Here is a 21,316-nt window from a genome sequence, read left to right on the forward strand (position 1 = left end):
TAATAGGTCCTTTCTCACACTTTCTCCCTGAGACACTCATTTTCCAGTTGTTTGCATGTAAGATCTTGAAGATGGAAGCACCCCTTCAACAAGTAAGAGATACACAAAAGAGAAATAAAAAGATTTTCTTACTCACAGGTCCTGGCAGGTACAGAGCTTGCCTAGAAGCTATACACACCCAAGTCGGAAAGCGTAGGTAGGGAAAGAGACAGGAACTCATGGAGGAGTGACTTTATTGGGGCCAGGCCTCCCATAGTGGAGCTATGGAATCAGACACAAGATCAGAAGTAGCGCTGTGTATCTTCACAGTGTACGTGGGGTACAGAGGCCAGGAAGGACAGCCAAGGAGGGTGTATTAGCTTTTCCACAGGAAGCTGTCTCCAGGAGGTGGGAGAATATGACAGCCACGTAGACTGAAGCCATCTGGACCAATCACACTGAGTACCTCTGGGAAGGTGCTAGCACCAGAAACTCTCAAGAGTGACTGAGTCCTAATTCTGGTATGAAAAAAAAATAAATGTATGTATTTATTTTTATTAGTTCAATTATGTGTTAGGGGTATAGATGTATGCACATGAATGCCCCAAAATCCCAGAGGTATCAGATCACCTGAAGTTGGATTTACTAGCAATTGTGAGCCACCCAACATGGATGCTAGGAATCTGATTCTCTACATAAACAGTATGTACTCTTAACCAGCTCTCTAGCCCTTGCAAGTGAATTTAAAATATATGCTTAGGCAACAGTAAATGATAAGAAGTCAGCACAACAATAATGTGCACTCACCCTCAATACAAATCCACTCACCCAACTTTGTTCAATTATAGGCATTTTCATAATGACTTTTGACTAGATGGCATTGCCCCTGAGAGTTCATATAATAATCCAAAGAATAAGAAACATAAAGCAAAGCACTAGTTTATGCTACCCAGCGATAAGGAAATCAATTTCAGATGCCACAGGCATGCTTTCCAATTTTCCCTCAGACACTCGTGTAAAAATATGACTCACAAAAATAGCTGGTTTATTATTTTTAAAAGTACATGGTATACATGGAATAAATTATCTTTATGAAACTCATCATCATGTGCAATGAATAAACACCAATAAACAAACTTAAGTACCAAGAAAACTATCTGATCTAAATATTGTCTTGGTTAGGGTTTCTATTGCTGTGAAGAGATGCCGTGACCATGGCAACTCTTATAAAGGTGGTGGCTTGCTTACAGTCCAGAGGTTCATGCAGGCAGACATGGTGCTGAAGAAGTCAGTTAAGAGTTCTTCATGTTGCAGGCAACAGGATATGGTCTGAGGCACATGGAGTAGTTTGTGCACAGGAGAACTCAAAGCCCACCTGCACAGTGACACACTTCCTCCCACAAGGCCACACCTCCTAATAGTGCCACTCCTATGAGCTTATGCGGGCCAATTACATTCAAACTACCTCAAATATAAAATTTTTAAAAATGGTTTTATTTTCCTGCTTGTTTAATTCTGAACTTCCCAAAGTAGTTTTGACAGAGCATGAATCCCATGAGATGCTTCGTTAAAGAAAAGGCCATGGTCAGATCAGCCTGGGAAATATAGTACTCTCTAGTCGTCTTTCCTTTGAGAATTCACAATATATTCCACGGGGCCCTCCAAAAACCACAAGACTGGTTTAGGCAGAGTTTCTCTCCTTCAGTTTTGTTTTGAGTTTTTTCCTATGAAATATTTCTTGAACATTCTCCAATTCCCACAGAACAGCTCGTGTTGTGGTGCAGCTTTTCTAGAGTGTGACTTTGGTGAGAAAAAGGGAGTACCACCTGGGGGAGAGTTCAACCCATAAGGAGTGGGGAGCTAGGTCTAAGTGTTTCTGAGCCCTGGCCATCAGGAGAATTAGCATCTCTAAACCGTGAGCTGGTGCTAGCTTCCTAGGGTTGTCTTAGTAAAGTACCATAGGCTTGGTGTCTCAAAACCCCAGAATTTATTCTTATTCTCTTATAGTCCTGGGGGCTACATGTCTGTACTCAAGTCGTCAACAGGACTATGCCTTCTTCAAATACTAGACAGAGGAATTCTTTTTTTGCTGTCTAGCCTCTGGTAGATACCAGCAATGCTTGGCAATTCTTGGTTCACAGATATGTCATTCCAATCTGTGTGATTAGAAGGAGTTGCTTGTTTTTGCTGTTTTTCTGTATCTTCAGATCATCTTTCCGTATGTGTCTATGCCTCCGGCTCTTCTCTTCTTTGAGAAGCTTTGGTCATATGGAGCTCACTTTACCTGGTATTTATTACCTTGTCCTAACTTACATTGTCAATGGTTCTATCTCCAAATAAGGTTGCATTTCCAGATAAATGGAGTTAAATATGTATGGATGCTGGTGTGCAGGACATAATTCACCCAACAACAGGGATCTATGACATCTGCCTCATGCAATGAGTGTAAGGAATTACAGAAGAGACAGAAAGGATGTAGTGCCGATGCCTGCTGGCCCTGGGTGAAGTGCTCCCTCACTCCTCCACCCTCGTAAATGGGTGTAGAAATGGGCTGACATCAATCCCCGTCATCTCACTGGTCACGTGGATGAACTGTCCGGCTCTCACGCCGACTTGGGATGTTGAGAGTAGATTCTCCTTGGTATTTTTAGAATGGTGAACTCCAGGGAAACACTGGTTAATCTCAGATTAGTCTCGTAAGTTTTCCAGAAGAAGTTTCTCAAAAACACTCCTCCCTTTACCCCAAGCCTATTAGGCTGATGCTGGAGTCAGGATTCGGCCAGAAACAAAACAAAAGCTAATACCTCAGAGACCAGATAGAGGTCTAAGAAGGTAGAGACAGATGTGCATGCAATTGAGTCCTTAAACTCCTTTACAATATAAACCTCATTCCATCTTACGTCCCATAAAGTTAGAGAGCATGAGGAGAAGTGCCTGGGTTAGGCCACAACCCTGGCCTCTTTGCTCATAGAAGTGAGGCTGGGCTTCCGGGACAAAACTAATTACAGTTGTTTCAGGGAAGAACTTATCATCGGTGTGGCATGGGAGCCAGCAAATGTGACCACCTGCAAAAGATCATCAAAAAAGATGGATCCACATTCTCTTTGGAGGGATACCTTGCTCAGCCTAGATAGAGGGTGGAAGGCATTGAGCAATGTGACTTTGTTGACTTTCCATGAGAAGCCATATCCTCTGAGGAATGGTTGGGGGGTAGAGTGAGAAGGTGAAGGGAGCAGGAGGAGGGAAGGGCGTGGGAACTGGGATTGGTATGTAAAATGAAAAAAAAAAGATAGTTTTAAAAAAAAAAAACAATGAGTCCACCAAGGAACAGAAGCAACAGATAGATTCACCATTGACCCTAGCCATGGGAACTCCTTGAGCATTTAGGAGAAAATGCAGAGCCCACAAGCAGACTTAGTATCATATCAGACCACAGTGGAAACAGCGAGTTAGGAAGAGGTCTGGTCAGTGCAGGCAGGCCATGAGTGCTAAAGGGTGTGCCTGTAGACAAAGCCTTAGACACAGAGATTCTGGCCTATGGTGGATATGGGGGACCATATCCACTGGTGAATTGGGGAAAACCATCTCAAGAACAAGAAAGAAGGTTACTTCTAGAACCATAGAGGGCACAATGTTCTCACACTCACAGATAAACACCAGGGAAACCAGGAATATTAAACATGCAGAGTTGTCTCCTCAAGAGAGGAGATGCATATCTGTTTTCCACCCAGAAGGCTGGCTGGAAAGGCTAGAAAGATGTAGTTAATAGCCAGGTAATCTGTGCTCTGTGTGGGGGCAGGTAATCTGTGCTCTCTGTAGGGCCAGGTAATCTGTGCTCTGTGTGGGGGCAGGTAATCTGTGCTCTCTGTAGGGCCAGGTAATCTGTGCTCTCTGTAGGACCAGGTAATCTGTGCTCTGTGTGGGGGCAGGTAATCTGTGCTGTCTGTAGGGCCAGGTAATCTGTGCTCTCTGTAGGACCAGGTAATCTGTGCTCTCTGTAGGACCAGGTAATCTGTGCTGTCTGTAGGACCAGGTAATCTGTGCTCTCTGTAGGGCCAAGTAATCTGTGCTCTCTGTAGGGCCAGGTAATCTGTGCTGTCTGTAGGGCCAGGTGATCTGTGCTCTCTGTAGGACCAGGTAATCTGTGCTGTCTGTAGGGCCAGGCCACACCTGAATCTCCCCCAGATTATTCTGTTTCTCCCAGACCTTTCCCCCTACACCTTTATCCTCACCATTGTTCCTTAGTCAATAGAACCCATTCTTGGAGGACTTGTCGCATGTACATCTTGGTGCCCTCTGTGCTATCTGTATGACCTTGGCCACACCAGGTCCTTCCCTAGGCCCTTAAGTTATAGAACCCATATTTATGGAAGCGGTCACATGTACTTTGCAAAAGAGTTTCGGTGCAGTTGTGCCTTAAGTTTGACTTGTCCACATGGGATTGAGATCATGGTTACCAGGAAACTTTTTCTCAAATTTGTCCTGGATTTAAATGTTTGCTGTCTGGTGTCAGACTCAAGAAGTCTGAACCAGCACTGGCTAACAAGTCATGTTGAACCGATTCCCTTTTTGTCTCCTGTGGGTTGTTGCTCTGCCATCATGGCATCTGCAGGGATGCCCACATAGAACCAGGGCACAAGACAGGATCGAATCAACACTAAGGGAACCACTGAGTCCCACCACTGCTCTGATTCCTCTGCCTGAATTGGGTGGGCTTAGAACACCACATTGCAATAACCTTTCACTATACTGCTAATAAAAATAAAGAGGAGAAGAGTGGGTGTGGGAGGATCCGCCTGCTAGATGTGACTGTAAAATCATCGTCGTTATCATCAGCCAGTCCAACAAAGTGACAGGAAGCTGAGAAATATATGAAGAGGTAAATGGAAGAGAAACTGGGAAATCATTTGGCAGCATAATTTCCACTTTCTCACCTGAGATAGTGGAGGGAAAGCAGGTCCAACTTATTCTACTGAGAGAAGAGATCAGAACTGAGAGAGAATAAAGCTGACTCCCACAGCCCCACTGGCAATAAAACAGCAAAGAGAAACTGGTCAGGACGGCAGCAGATCAGCAGACAGAGATGGCAGATATGGGTCAGGAAAACAATCAGACATAGTGGGTGGCCAGTTAAATGTTTATGAAGTTAGTAGCTTACAGAGGCATAGAGAATGTTCTCACAGACCTAGCAAAGCTGCAACTGTTCAAAAGCTCATAGAAGTTGCTTTTATTTATACATAGAAACTCTTCTACGTAAATGGAGTTTTCTCCCACCCACCTGTTCCCAAATACCCAATGGCCACTTCCCAAATAATTGACTCGAAGGTTTAATATTATTTATAAATGCTCAACTGATAGCCAGGGCTTATTACTAACTAGCTCTTACATTTTAGGTTAACCCATATTCTTTATTTACGCTCTGCCATAGGACAGCACATTCATCTCCTGCTCCCTCCGCATCTCACTGGTGTCTCTTGACTGTGCCCTTGTCCTTCCCATCATCCTTAGTTTGGTTGCCCCACCTATACTTCCTGCCTGGCTATTAGCCAATCAGCATTTTAGTAAAGCAATTTTTAGTGACAAATCTTTACAGTGTACAGAGGATTGTTACACAGCATTTCCCCATTTTTGTTTAATTAAAAAGGAAGGTTTTAACTTTAAAAAAGTGATATTATATACAACAAAACAGTTACCAAGTAATAATTATAGTTACAATATTTAGTCTATTTGTATTTGACAAAATTTGAGAAAATAATTCTCTATCTTATCTTGGTGAGTCTGTTTTTCTAATTTACTTTCCATTATAACTAAGTAAAACTATAATTATGACTATTTAGTCTTCAAGTCCATCAAAGACTCCAGAAGGATAAAGTGTTACCTAATGACAGGGACATCAGGTCACCTGGACAGTCACCATGGGTTCCTCTCCAATGTTGGGGTATCTAACTAGAATGTCTGACAGACTTTCCTGTGAAGCCGGGAATTTTGAAGGACTTTCCTACCTTGTCTTAGCCAAGTTCAGCAGTTGTGTTTCTTGTGTCCTGCTCGTCCAGTTTGGGCAGTAACTGTCAGTAATTGAGACAAGGGCAGTTTCTTTGTCCAGTGGCTAACTTTTGCCACAAACAAAATGAACTCCATATGGCGTTTCTTCAATGCCCATCATCTTCTTTGAAGTAGATTGTTGCTGCCAGGGCAACAATGAGACGTGTTTCACTGTCATGAAAAGCCTTAGGTTATTAAACATATTAAATGTTGTATTCTGTAGGTTTTTGAAATACATCTCTGTATGACCTTGAAAACATATCTAACATGACTATAAGTCTATTATATATGACTATTAATCTGTGTTTCTTAATTATACATTACATTTTAATGAACTACATAAACATAATACCTTAAACAAGAGTAGAAATATACATACAGTCAAACAAAATTAACATTAGATTTCCAACAAGAAACCAAAATCCATACCAATGTAAAAATATGTAAAATTAAAAGCTGGGTTTTGGATTAAAGTAGGTTCAATAATCTGTCCTTTTATTCTATTATTTTTATATCATATTGCCCTTTCTTCTTTTAGAAAGAGCTCCCTGAATTTAACTCTTTTGTTTAGTCTTTTTTTGACTATAGCCAATTGAAATTTGTAACCAAGCCCCTAAACAAAGACAAACACCCATAATCCATTTTTTGGGAATGTAAGCATAGTTTTCTAGACTACTTCCTGCTTATTGAGGATGCTGATATTCTTTGCAGGGCACTGAGAAAATTTAGGATTATGGTCAAGTCCTGACTGGAGTATTCTGTGAGGCTGGATCCACAAGACTCTCGGAGTGCCTGTGGATCCCTGCCTCGGCTTCCATCAGTTACTGGATAGAGTATCTTTGACGGCAATTGGGGAAGTCATCTATTTACAGTAGATGGCCAGTTCAGGCACTCTCTCTACTATTGCTAGGAGTCTTTGTTCTCTCTCAAGCCCACATATATTTTTAAACATTCTGTAACCCGTTTAGAGGTTTTACTTCTGCTCTTGTTTTTGTTTTGTATGAATCTGTCTCAATTGCCTGTCAGTATCTTTTCTCACTGCATGAGTCTTTAAACTGATAAGTGGCATAGGTTGGAACAAAGTGTCAGCTTTGGCCACTGACTTCATTCAACTCCTTGGTCTGTGAGAGTTTAGCTTCATAGCAAAGGTATGGCCTAGAGCTATGCTTACTGCCCCAACTCTGGAGAATTTCTGGGTCCATGCTGCCACTGAGTAGCATGCTACCCACTTCTCATAAATCATTTAGTGTTTGGTAGCAGGACCTCCCAAAAAAGCCACACCTGCTGCCAGCATGAATCAAGAAGTCACATCTCAAAGGAGCTATATTTCTGCTCATAGCCACCTAACAGACCCCCTAGAGAAAAGGTAGCTACCAAGGAGCCATGCTTGACTCTGTTCTTGTGTGTCTTGAATCCTTTTTTAAGCTTTGTCAGGTTTCATATGGAAATTTTGGCCCAACGTAGAATCCCATACATAGTTGGATGTTTCTCTCCTGCATTCCCCTTCCTAAATAACAAGACTTAGAGGCTGAATATGAATTATAAATGCTTGGCCAATTATAAATAGCTCAGGCTTATTACTACCTAGCTCTGACATTGTAAGTTGGCCCGTATTCCTTATTTATGCTCTACCATGTGGCAATACCTTTATTTGTATGGCATATTCACCTGCTCCCTATGCATCTTGCTGGAATATCCTGACTCTGCCCTTCTCCTTCCCATCATCCTTCAGTTTGGTTGCCCACCTATACTTCCTGCCTGGATACTGGCCAATCAGCATTTTAATAAGCCTATTCAAATGACAAATCTCTACAGTGTACAAGAGCATTATTCCACAACACTACTAAGTATTAAGTATTGTGAACTAAAAGTCACACCCCTGTTAAAGATTCTGCACAGCTAGTAAACTGATTAGAATTTAGTGATTGAAGAACTGGAGTATCACAGATTCAGAGTCAAGATTATCTTTGGCATAGCCATTAATTCTTCACCTCTGTGTCTGACCTAACAGTCTTTTGAGGATCATGTAAAACTTTCTGAAATGCATTAACTTAACAACAAGACTTACATTTTTAACACATGGTTAACTTAAATTTGTTAAAAGAACATGTAAGTGTCACCATGTTTTGAATATTTATAACTATACAATATTAAAGATATAATGTGATATTTTCAGCTCCCTAGGTTTTCATCTGGAGTGTGGTTATCTTGTATCAGCTGGATTTGTGTCAACTTGGCACAAGCTAGAGTCATCAGAGAAGAAAAAGCCTCAGCTGAGGAAACGCCTCTACAAGATTCAGCGGTAAAGCATTTTCTCAATTATTGATCACTGGGGGAGGGCCCAGCCCATGGTTGGTGGCATCACCCCTGGACTGGTGGTCCTGGTTTCTATAAGAAAGCAGACTGGAAAAGTCAGGGAAAGCGGGTCAATAAACAGCACCCCTCCATGGCCTCTGCATCAACTCCTGCCTCCAGGTCCCACCCTGTTTGAGTTTGTGTCCTGAACCCCTTAAATAATGAACAGCAATGTATATGTATAAGCCAAATAAGCCCTTTTCTCCCAAACTTGCTTTATGGTTGTGGTATTTCATTGCAGCAATAGAAACCCTAACTAAAACACTTGTCAAATCAGAAAAAGAAAAAAGGTGTTTCCTGAAATTTTTCAGGGAAAAGAAGGTGGCAGAACCTCAAATAAGAAAAGCGACACAGAAGGTGTATTATCAGTAAAAAAAAAAAAAAAAAAAAAAAAAAAAAAAAAAGGTTAAAAGAAAAAGTCAATACTTTTAGCTGAGAGAGGATTTTAGGTGACAAAAATAAAATTTTGTCTAGATAAAAGATTGCTCTGGCATAAAAAAATAAAAGATAATGACACAACAAGAAGGCCGAAGAATGCCATCAAAAGTTGGTGAGAGTTGAAATTAAAGAAAAAAATGGCAGGCACTTAACTGAGTTGGCTGTGATAAGTTAGCAAAATATTCTATGGTCAGTCTGATATTCCAAGGTAGAGCTGGTCTCACTCTCTGTATACAGAGAACATTTTCTTCTCTTAGTAATATGTATAGAAAAACTGGCTTAGGGAACAAGGACTTTATGTTTTACCAAATGAACAGCTAAAACCTGATGGTGAGATTCAATCACAAGCCAGATTTGCTCTGGGTAAAGCCTTCCCTTACCACAAAGCCACTGCTTGTACTTATAGTGGATGAATCCTATTAAAAGAAGTATTACTACGTGTGGCATTCTTACTAAGCTAAATATTAATCATAAAAGTAATTTAGGACAGATTGTAAACTTATAAAAATTTATCTTATCATAGAAACTGTTCATTGTGTCACGGCCATCAGCTGGTGTCATGGTCATCTGTGGGCTGGAGGTTAAATGAACAAATGACACTGACCAAGACTTAAGCTTCCTTCACCTGAGACTTTTCTGCCAGTTCTTCTAAATCTATGACTTGCACTGTTGGAAATCCTCAATTATCTTTTTATAAAATAAATGTGAGGTGTCTTATTAAAATGGACAGAGGAGGACTTGGAGAGAAAGTTCAGAAGTTAAGAGCACATGCTGTTCTTGCAGAAGGTACCTACATGGTGACATACAACCATCTATAACCCCAGTTACAGGGGATCCAATGCCTTCTTCTTGGTACACACTGCTTCCCAGACATATAAACATGTAGGCAAAACAAAACACTCGTAAACATAAAATAAGAAATTTCTACACACACACTCCCAAAAGGACAGAGCACTGTATAAGTCAACTTGGCTAAAGAGTGACATGATGCACGCTCACAAGGGACTTTTAAACATGATGTTTACAAGTTTAGCCTTGTTATACCCATTACAGAGTCTTCACATGGTGAGCTCCCAGGAGACAAAGAACTAGAGAAATGAGAACCAAATGCCGATGATTTCACCAGCTAGAGAAGGTTCCAATTAAAAACTCAGTTCAGCTTGGTGGGAAGGGACTCTAGGAGCTGCTTCTAACCACTCCCTGCCTTACAGAACTTCAGAAGACAAACTCTCAGAATGGTATTTCTCATCTCACATGTAACATCAGAGAGCACAGCATACATGCCCCCAGAAAAACCAGATATTTACCTCAACTGTGTCAACAGTGGAGCATCCCAAGTAGCAGGGCATACGGCCCCTCTAACACATGTCCACTAGTACTTCCATTTACGTTTTGAACCCTTTTATAGTTAAATATTTTTCAAAATCATTTAAGCTATCTGGAACTTTCTTGGGTATATTCCTAAGTGATAAGGTAATGCTAACCTTGGTATTAATGAAGCTATAAATAGAAATGATACTATTATGTACCTTTTGTTTTTGTTTTTCTGAGACAGGGTTTCTCTGTGTGACCCTGACTGTCCTGGATGGAACTCACTCTGTAGAACAGACCAGCCTCAAACTAACTCACAGAGATCTACCTATCTCTGGGCCTGAGCGCTGGGATTAAAGGCATGCACCACTACCATCTTGCTTTATGCACTTTTATTAATCACATTTTTTTCTACTGTAACTAATTACTTACCCAGACCACCTACTTTTCTTAAATCTTCATATTTTAAAAGTTTTTTTCCAACTGCATTTGTTAAGGAATTCTCTCATAAGCCATTGAAAATGTGACTACAATTAGCAGAACAGATCACCTTCAGTTCTGCAAAAGCTACAAAGGGTTTTCTGTGGAGAAAGACTGAGTTACAGAGGGTGGACCAGACCCTCTTCTGAAGACACTAGACTGATGATAATCTCATGGAGGGTGGACCAGATCCTGCTTCGGAAGACACCTAGACTGATAATCTTGTAACACCAAATGACTAACAGGAAGGTAGTTTATATACAGATGCTCACCAGAGGAAAGTGAGATTCTTATCATCTTGCTCAAAACATTTTAGTATTCAAAACATAGAGATCATTTCTGGAATTTTCCATTTCCTATTTATGAGCAACAGTTGACCACAAATAACTTAAACAATGGATAAGGAAAGATTTCCATACATTTCCCCTGAAATTCAGTAGGATGAGTTTGTCTTTTGTCTGTTTGTATAATCTTCACCCTCTGAGTTTGGGTCTCCACTTTTAAAATGAAGCTAATAAAGTTAGTTCCTTGGGACTGTTTTGGGTTTAAAGTAAAATGATGGGTTAGTTCTACAATGTGAGTTGCTAACCAAATGCTAACTTTTCTTGTTTATCAGTTCTATGGCCTGCTGCATGCACAGACACTCCTGAAGCCGAAGGCTAGTTCTTCCCTTGCTTTGATGAATACATCACATAGACAATATGATGCTGAACACGAGTTAAATATTCCAATGATAACATCGAATAAAGTATTCTAAGGTTTTTCTTTATTAAAAGGGAAAACTCACAGAACAGGAATGGGGGTCCAACCTCAAGGTGTGGAGCATGGGAAGAAGAGAGCGAACTGGCTTTTTGGGTACCCAAAAGATACACCCCAACCTGGTACAGCCTCTTAAAGGCCATTGGTTGAAGGAGGTTCCCCATCTCTTCTCCCTTTTGTCTAAATAAGAGAGTTCCAAACCCAATACAAAACTATATAGACTAAGAACAGATATCAAGTATAAAATTAGGATTACAACCAGCATAAACAATATTAAGCAAGGACCATATGCTAAAAGTTTTAATAATCATTCTATCCTAAGGAGTATAAGTCTTATATTAGAGATGGCTTGACTAGATCATAACAGGAAGGTGACTACAACTACCTAATCTTCAACCCCATCAAAGGCCTGAGAAGAGAAATTATATTACTTGAGTAGGCAGGAAGTGTAATCAAGCAGTTTCCAAAATGTGCAGTAGATGACAGAGACAACTGCCTACCTGGGCAATCACCCAAAGTTTCATTTGCAGTGTTGAAGCAACCAATTTTGGCTAAGGTCTAGCATAATTGACAGACTATTTTCAGAGGCAAAAAAAATTTTCAGAACTGTCTTACCCTGTCTTGACAAGGTTTGGCAGTCTATTTTCTTGTATCCTGCTTGTCCTGTCAGTGGTTGAAGTATAGGAAGTTCCTTGCCCAAAGGTCAGTTGTGCCAAAAAGAAAAAAAGCTCCAAGTGGAGTGTCTTCAGTGCTTCCATAAGCAATTGTGTCTCACATTAACAGAACCCTAAGTTATTCATGTTCTACAGATCTTTGAAGTGGTTGAAGATTACCTATCTATGTAGAATACAATCTGTATGTATCTAAAGAACCTAATTAGTCTGAATATAAGTGATGTGGAAGGGTCTTCTGTCTATGCACTGCTTTTATTGGTTAATAAATAAAGAAACTGGCTTGGGCTGATAGGGCAGAATAGAACTAGGTGGGGGAAACTAAATTGAATGCTTGGAGAAGGAAGGCAGAGTCAGGGAGAAGCCATGTAGCCCCACCAGAGACAGATGCTGGAATGTTACCTGATAAACCACAGCCTTGTGGTGATACAGAGATTAGTGGAGATGGGCAAAATTAATATGTAACAACTAGCCAATTAGAAGCTAGAACTAATAGGCCAAGCAGTGATTTAATTAATACAGTTTCTGTGTGATTATCTTGGATCTGAGCTGCCAGGTGACTAGGAAACAAACACTACTACAAATTGGCATCAGCATAGCCAACTAAAACCCACTTAAAACCTGAGAGAGTTTGGGAAGAAATTCTAAGGAAAAAAAAAACAGAGTTAAGCCATGCCTCCTTTAAGAGAGGTTTTTTTTGATTCAGTGATAGCAGAAAAAAAAAACAAACATGAGGTTTTGAAATGGTGGCTTCCTGAGCTGTGCTACCAGCATGAACTCTGGCTCTTTCAGGAGGTCGAGCATTTAAATGGGGTTTGTGGACAACATGCTGCAAGTTACTTGGTAGCAGCATGGGTCAACTGGTTACCAGAGTTGAGGTGATGAGTGTGGCTCCCACTTGGAAGTCTCAGAGGCAGTGAACAAACTTCTGCCATGTCAGACTGGACAGAGAAAGCAGGCAGGGGCATATTTGCCCTATCAATGCCATAGCTTAGGTTTTTAAGAAGTGCTTAGCATTTTATGAAGTGCTCCTGGAAAGAAAATAATTACAGACACACAATATTGACATATTCAGATATTTTTTTCAAAAGACCTCTAAATGGGTCATAGTGCTGGATGAATGCATATAGGCTTGGCAGAGAGAAGACTTAAGGATGGGAGGGTTTATTTGGGACCATGACTTAAAGGTATACAGTCTATCATAGCTGGAAAGCCATGGCAACAAGAACACAAGGTGACTGGTCACCTTCAATCCAGTCAGGAAGCAGAGAGCAGACAAGAAGTAAACCCCAAATGAAACCTCAATGTCTGTCCCCAGTGACCCAATTCCTTTAGCAAAGCTTCACTTATGTACATTGCTATGATCATCCAGAGCAGCACCACTAGCAGAAACCAAGTGTAACCACATGAGCCCATGGAAGACGTTTCATATTGAACCCGCAACTGGAATGTTCAGAGGAGAACGGTTTTGAAGGCTCCAGAGCCAAAACTGCGGCTTTTCTTCTCTGGGCCTCAGTTTCTGTATCTGCAAACTTCAGAACAGATGCAGCTAGCAGGAGGATGAGCATACAAAACCGTTCACTACGACTATTCAATTTCAAATGTATGACTTAAGAAAAGTATTCCGGGACTCAAACAGGTCTGAACCAGAGAGGGCTGCAAGCAAACCAAGAACACACTCTTCCACCATTGCTGTCTGAGGGTCAGAGGCATCCTGACTGCTGTCAAATTGCAGAGCTCCGTAGTAACCAAGCCCTAGTTCCCTACCCAGAGAAAGAGTGACCATTGTCACAAATTTCTAAGTTGTGTATGCTCTACACCATAATTATCAGGGTAACATTAGATAAGCCTGCTTCCTTGAAAGGCGAAACCTCCTCTTTCCTCCGAAGCCTTCAGGAGCAGACACCTTGTTTTGTCAGGCAGAGCTGAAGCTATGAACATCAGAATCGCTTCATACTTATTACTTCAGCATTACTGAATTAAGCTAGCTAGCTCAAAACTTTCTCTCCCATCTCTCTTCCCATGTCTAATATTAGGGAGGCAAATTTTTCCCCAACGTTGGTACAAATAAGAAAGCAAAGACAGATAGACGATGAAATGGTTTAGAAAGCATGAAAGCTGTGCTATTTTTTCCCCTCTGCAGCAAGAGGGAGGAAGAGAGACAGAGAAGAAGGCACAAACTAGGGATTTGAATTCTGTCCTTCCATTGACTAGCCCTACAGCCCTGGGCAGGTAGTTTTATCTCTTACCTCAGTTTCTTATGGGAGTGATGACAACAGCGCACACTTTGTGGATTTGCTGGAAGGATGCTTATGAATGACGCTGAGGCCAGAGCCTGTATCACAGAGAACACCAGAGAAAGGCTCGCTGTGTCTGCTCTAATTGTTGTACAGGCTCCCCAGAGTCACTTCCTGTTACACAGAGAGAATGTGGCCCTCCTGCAGAGTAGAAAATTCCACAAACGTGTTTGTCTCTCCAAACTGAGTGCTGAACTAGTAACTAATAGGCCCTTGAAACAGGGAAGTAGCATGGAGACTCTTCCGGAAGTCTAAACTTCAGAGGTATAGCTGAGCCTAAGAAGACTCCAAATTTATCTCGGAAATGCAAAGCGTTATAGAACCTTCAGATCGCTTTATTCAAAGGGTTTAAGCAAATTAAGTTATCGGAGACCAAAAAACAAATGAAAAATAATTGTGATTGTGATGGTTTCTAAATGAGGACCTGGGCTTCCAAAGTAGGGTGCAAGGAATGAACACCCTGGCTCCATCTCCACAGACTCAGCATGCTGAGGGATCTGATGTCCTTATTCTTCCATCTGTCACTGCCAGAGTGCGTCACAGATTCCCAAAGGGGAAGCCACTCCAAGGGCCACCAGACTAACGACTTCGCTTGCCAACATGCCATTCATATGTAGTCAACAGCGGGGTTTGTTGGAAAAAGATTTGCTGGCAGCTGCATTGGAAGCCTGAGCTCCTTAAAGAAGCATTGTGGCCCTGGCAGCCCTGGGAGGATGTAATTCTCCATGTCACAATCTCTTCTTCCGAGATTGTCAGTAGCTTTGGAGGGCCTCCTCCGGCGATGTCTGGGCCTGGCGTCACCCCTCAGTTGCCTGTGCAGTTTGCGTCTCAATTTTGTTTTGTCTTCCTCTGCAGAGAGCCACCAGTTCATTCCTCACATTTGAAAGTCTCAGCGCTCATCCCTTCCTCTCCTCTTGGATGAAAACCCAAGGGTACGCTGATGCACTCTGGCACTCAGCATAGACAAATTTGGGGTATTATTCAAGAGCTATCACAGGGTCCTTGTGTGACTTGAAGCTCCTGAGGAGCCTCCTCTAAACCCGTTCTGTTTTCCACACGGGGCTGCTTTGAGGGACTAGAGAATCCTCCAGGGCCAGGGGATGGGGTGACTTGAATATATTATTGCTCCAACAGGCCAAAGTCGCCATGTGGCTCCAAATGCAATGATAAATGTCCATCTTATAATGGTCTCCTCTAATGATTTGCTCTATTAATAGGATTTCTATCCACCTCCCTCAACAAAGGATTCCTCAGAAATCCACCAGGATTGGTGGGAGATGTTGAGTCACCTGATTTTTTTTTTTATCAAATTCCAGAATGCTAATGCTCTAAAAAAATAATTTAGAAAGCCCCCAAGATAACTTCCAAATTTCACCATCTTTCATATTTTAGTCCTAATGACCACGCATGTCAAATTGTATGATATTAAGCTTCCTACTTCAGGTTCTAAAAGTCATAGCAGTTGAGTGGTTAACATCAGTGACTTCTTCCAACTACTGACCCAGATGTGCCCTTCAGCTCTGTCTGCCTCTCCCTACTTTACTCCAACCCATGAAAATGTATAGGTGCCACCAGACCCTTCCTTTCCTAAGCCAAATGGCCTTCTTGAAACTACAGCCGCTAGGCCCAGGTTGTATGCAGGACCTAGACACGTGCACACCAGTGTGTCCATCTTCCGCTAAAAGGAAAACTTAGTCACAGAACACGCATGTGACATCCTCTGCTGCATGTAATACAGACAGACAGAAGAGACACCCCAAAGAGATGCATATTTCCAGAGTCACATTTAGGGCAAAGAACCAAAAGTGGGGGCTTTGAAATGCTCAGCAGGTAAACACACTTGCAGCCAAGTCTGCAGACCTGAGCTGGACCTACAACTGTGGGAGAAGAAACCAACTCCCACCTATTGCACTCTGACTTTTGCACACATGCTGTCGCATACACATACACACACACACACACATGCACACATGCATGCACTCACACACAAAATAAATGCAATAAAAATCTAAACTTAAAAAAAAAACTGTATGGCCACGAGGTAGTGATGCACATCTGGGCAATGGTGGCATATGCTTTTAATCCCAGCACTCGGGAAGCAGAGGCAGGAGGATCTCTGTGAGTTTGAATCCAGCCTGGTCTACAAAGCGAGTTCCAGTACAGGCTCCAAAGTTACACAGAGAAACCCTGTCTTGGGAAAGAAAGAAAGAAAGAAAGGTGGGGAGAGAAAGGAAGGAAGGAAAGAAGGAGGGAGGAGGGAGGGAGGGAAGGAGGGAGGGAGGGAGGGAAGAAGGAAGAGAGGGAGGGAAGGAGGAAGAGAGGGAGAGAAGAAGGAAGGGTGAGGGAAGAAGAAGGGAGGGAGGGAAGGAGAGAGGAAGGGAAGGAGGGAGAGAGGGAAGGGAGAGAGAGAAAGGAAGGAAGGAAGGAAGGAAGGAAGGAAGGAAGGAAGGAAGGAAGGAAGGAAGGAAGGAAAAGGAAATGAAAAATTGCATGGATGAAAAATACAGTTAGATATATGTACCCAAAAATGTGATATCCCATAATTACCCTTGCACATGGCATTGGTACTTTAACAATAGTCGCTCTTACAGAAAGGGAATAGATCCAGATGCAAGTGGAGCTCAGAAAGAACTAGGAGGAGTAGAAGGAGGGGAAACAGTAATCAGGACATATTGTGTGAGAAAAGAATCCAATTTCAATAAAAGGGAAAAATAGCTGCTCTTTGTGTTTCTCCTGCAGAATACCCCCCCCAAAAAAAACACACATACCCCTTATTGACATCATGTTTGGTCAGTTTGTACATTGTAAGTGATTTCTCAAACACTTTCTTTCTGCACATAAAAATACCTACCAATTGTAGAACCATTTACCGATAACTATACCCTTAAGACTAGAGTCTTTTCACAATTTCATTCATTTGTGTGTTGTTATTCTCAGGGATGAATGCTCCCAAATTACTACTGATCCCCAGGAACAAAGTAGGCATTAAAGCCTTTCAGAAGGCTGACATCCGTAAATGTGAGGGGCACGCTGACTCCAAGAACAATGGATAGCATTGGCTCCTTCATCTCACCACTCTCTTGGCTAAGTCCCCTTGTTCCTTCCTTTCCTTCTCGCAAGGCTGGCTTTCCTGCCCTGTTCATCCTAACCACTAACATTCAAGCACATGGTAAATAAATACACCAGTGCCCAGAAAACACATGTAGAAAGTTCTGACCTCCTGGAGATAAGACTTAATTTTGTAAAGCATCATTTTGACTAAGTGTTGCTTTCTATATGATTCTCGTAGCTTTCATTAAATTTGGTTAATATCATGTAATATCATGTGAGTCCATGGTACCTATTAAATCCATAGAGTTAATTATATTTTTTTTAAAAAAAACCTCAACTTTGGAGCTGGTAAGATGGCTCAGAGATAAAGGCACTTGCCAGGCAAACATGATGACCATGTTTGATCCCTAGAACTCACATAAAGTTAAAATAAGAGAATAGACTCCCCAAAGTTGTCTTCTGACCTCCACACATTCGCCATGGCCTGTGTGTGCCCCTGCCAAGACACATCTCTCTCTCTCTCTCTCTCTCTCTCTCTCTCTCTCTCACACACACACACACACACACACACACACACACACACACACAATAATTCTGCATTGTTGAGATCTCAATGTTCTTGTGTTCTAATCCACCCCATCGGTGCATTAAAGGAGACAGATGGTAGATAACCACTATAATCTGGCATCGGAGTAAGGCTGCTGAATTATTCTGCAGAGCCTCTCTTCCCGAGTGCTCTGACTCCTCATCGAAAAGCAGAAGATTAGAAAATACTGTCGGAGAGAATGCAATGGTGTACAGATTAGTTAGCTGCTTAACTGGGATGGGAAGAGAGTTGGAGGAGGGGATGGAGGAGAAGGAAGAGCAAGGGAAGAAAAGGAGGGGAGAAAAAGGGAGGAAACTCTCTTCTGAGTATGTACTTTGAGCTCTACCTCAAGCCTAGTTATCATTTACCCAGTCTTAAATTCCTGTTTAAATATCATTTATTTCACACAACACACACATGCACGCACACACACACACACACACACACAGAGAGAGAGAGAGAGAGAGAGAGAGAGAGAGAGAGAGAGAGAGAGAGAGAGAGAACTCTCTAGGTCTTGACTGCCTGTACTCCAGGGATTTCATGTCTTTGCAGTTACCCTAACGGGACACATCAGCCCTATTCCATCCTATCACCGAATGCCCTCTGCAGTCCCTCTGTCTGTAGGCCTAGCAGATATGACACACAAATGTGCTGAGGTGAATGACCTCTGAGTCATTCCTCCCTTGCTTTATGTCTCCCGGTAAATATTTGGGGAGGAGTGGAGAATTTCAATGAAATGCTGTTAGTGTTTCTCATTACAATTTTTTTTCTCCAAAATTTGGGTCAAAGATCTGTGAATAAGACTGCAAACACAGGCAGCCAGGAATCCGGTTCAGTGGTAGAATACTAGCCTCGCATGTGTGCGGTCGTGAGTTCAATTCCCAGCACTATCGAAGGAGAAGAAGGACTCTAATAGCAAGGACCCCGGGGTAGGGGCCAATGCAAAGGTTCTGATTCCAGCGTCGTAGGAAATGCTGCTGCTACACACCCAGGACAGCAAATTATCTTTCTGATTCTGTGCCCACAAGATCCCTGACAGAGATCTGTGCCTGTTCAAATGAACAAGGTAAGCCATTTCCACATCTTAGAATCTGCCCAAGCAGCAGACTTCTGCCAAGGCAAGAAGTGAGCTTACGGTAAAGAACCCACTTTCTCTAAGATTGTGCAGCAGAGGTCAGGGCCGTCTCTACAGGCTCATTGGAGAAGACATATGTGGGAAACAGTCTTTCAGGTTGTTTTTTTTTTTTACGTTTTCTCTGTTTAATTAAGATTTACATTTTCAACATGGACAGCCTCCCCTTCTCTCTCCTCCCTTCTTGTTCTTCTTCTAGTAGGCTCCCAGCATGTTTATCTATTTTGAGACAGTGTTTCAAGTTGCCTGGGCCAAAGATGACCTGGAACTCCTGATCCTCCTCCCCAGTGTGAGCTGACTGGTATGTACCATGGTAACCCAATGTCTGCAACACTGAGGATGAGACTCCAGGTTTCCTACATTCTAGGCAAGCACTCTACCAACCAGGCCCCAGTCCCAGCCCCCCATTCCCCCTTCAATCTCCTTCCAGGACCTTAGACTTCATACTAAAGATACAAAAGCTTCTGCTGTCTGAACTGCCTCTTCCTATGGACCTTCTGGCTTTGGGGTCCTTGAACTCACTCTTTATGGACCCCTCAGGTCAAAGACCACTCAAATATACCTATCTCTCTTCCAAAAGCAACACTTTTGAGGAGAGGAAAAAAAATCTTCTGGAATAAAATGACCAAATCTGTGAAAAACAGGAAAGATTCTATATGGCCCAAAAGAGAGAAAGTTTTAGTGTCTTATGTGACGATTTGCAGCTCTGATTCTGCAGAATTCATGGCAGCGTGGATAAAGCACCAACTTTAATGAAAGGGAGGACTATAAACTTGTCCGCATTTTATAGACACAACTATGAGAGGAAGCTAAAATCATATGCACAAGCAACAACAACAACAAAAATAAAAGTGAAGGAAATACCCCCAATTGCCAATCAACTCTATCTTGCTTGTGGTGGTCTTTTTTTCCTTCCTTCTACATTTCTTTGTACTTTTTTCTTCTTGCACATATGCGGTAGAACAAACACTGGTAGCTGAACAAATTAAGTCTACTTTCCACATGCCATTCCTCCATGAGCCACCAAAGCACAGCGCTCAGTAACAAACCAACAGATGAGATAACCTACCTGTGTGTTTGCCTTCTGCCTGCCGCTGCCCTGCCTTCTGACTCTGCCCTCATGCCTGGCTTTCTCCCCCATACGATGCAGCTTGCTCGTTCATTTAAAGCAAAAGTGAAACAGCAACTCTGTTTTATGAACAGTGCCAGCCAATAGCAAGGAAAGAAGGAGCTTGGGTCAGCAGGTCCTCAGCTTGGTGCCAGGATCGTGGGAATGGGTGCTGGCCTCCTTCTTGGGAAAGCAGAGAATTTCCAGTTAGTGACCATCTTACCGAGTCACCCTGCGACTGCCTTCCTTTAAGGACTGTTTGCTGTTGTTGTTCTTGCTGTTGCTGTTGGGGATTTTCTTTTTCATACTTTCTTTTTTTAAAAATGAGATGTGATGGGCAGGGATGGGGTGGGGGGAGGTTAAGTGGCTTTTATTTCTCCGAAAGTGTTTCTGTTTCCATGACAAGCCCAACAGCATTGCTTTTCACAGTCCCGCCCTGCAGATGCTTTAGACAAAGCACTCTCGCTGACCTCTGGCTTTCTCCTGCACTCGGGCAAAGGTCTTCTGCTGCTGAAAAGGCTCTAAAGGTCACCGCTGTTCTGAGTGCCCATGGAATATGCTCCCCTTTCCCTGGCTCAAACTTCATAATCTCAAAACAATACAGTACTAAGCAATCATAACAGTACAGTCGATATAATTACAGACACATAGGCCAATGAAATTGAATAGAGTGCCCAAACCAATCCTTCCATACATGATTGAATCATTGTAAGCAAGGTGGCATGATCATCATTTGTAGTTTCAACAAATTCTTTGGGGGAAATTGAATTTATTTAGCAAACAATGAAGTTAGAGTCTTACTCAGCATTGTATATCCATATACAAAATAAAACTCAAATTAGATAAAAGGTCTAAGTGTAGGAACTTAAACTATAAAAATCTTAGAAGAATATCTTATGAAACTTTAGGATTTGTAATTTGACAATGATTTCATGATTATGACACTAAAGTCCCACTCAACAAAATAAATAGACAAATTCAGTATTGCCTCAATGAAAAGCCTATAGATCAAAAGTTACTAATAAGCTGGGGTGGAAGGCAGCTCATGGCACATGGCTTGCCTGAGCATGTGAAAAGCCCTGGGTTCCACCCCTACAACACACACAC

The 21,316-nt window shown here is 42.0% G+C and overlaps 1 protein-coding gene across 5 annotated transcripts in view; it reads right to left on the reverse strand.

The window, feature by feature from the left end:
* Cysltr2 (cysteinyl leukotriene receptor 2) overlaps positions 1–20,401 on the reverse strand; it is a 34,862-nt gene extending 14,461 nt beyond the window's left edge. For 3 of the 5 annotated variants that reach the window (XR_012907951.1, XM_075949698.1, XM_075949694.1), the window contains exons 1-3: positions 20,171–20,401; positions 14,285–14,370; positions 5,982–6,163 (exon numbers count right to left, since the gene is read on the reverse strand). The gene's annotated coding sequence lies outside the window, so the exon portion shown is untranslated. Of the gene's footprint in view, positions 1–5,981; positions 6,193–14,284; positions 14,371–20,170 lie in introns of all 5 variants that reach the window. The other 2 variants (XM_075949697.1, XM_075949695.1) reach the window with 2 other exon arrangements.
* Positions 20,402–21,316: the final 915 nt, after the last annotated feature.

The sequence above is a fragment of the Microtus pennsylvanicus genome, chromosome 15 (assembly GCF_037038515.1).
Source record: "Microtus pennsylvanicus isolate mMicPen1 chromosome 15, mMicPen1.hap1, whole genome shotgun sequence".
NCBI classification, from domain to species: domain Eukaryota; kingdom Metazoa; phylum Chordata; class Mammalia; order Rodentia; family Cricetidae; genus Microtus; species Microtus pennsylvanicus.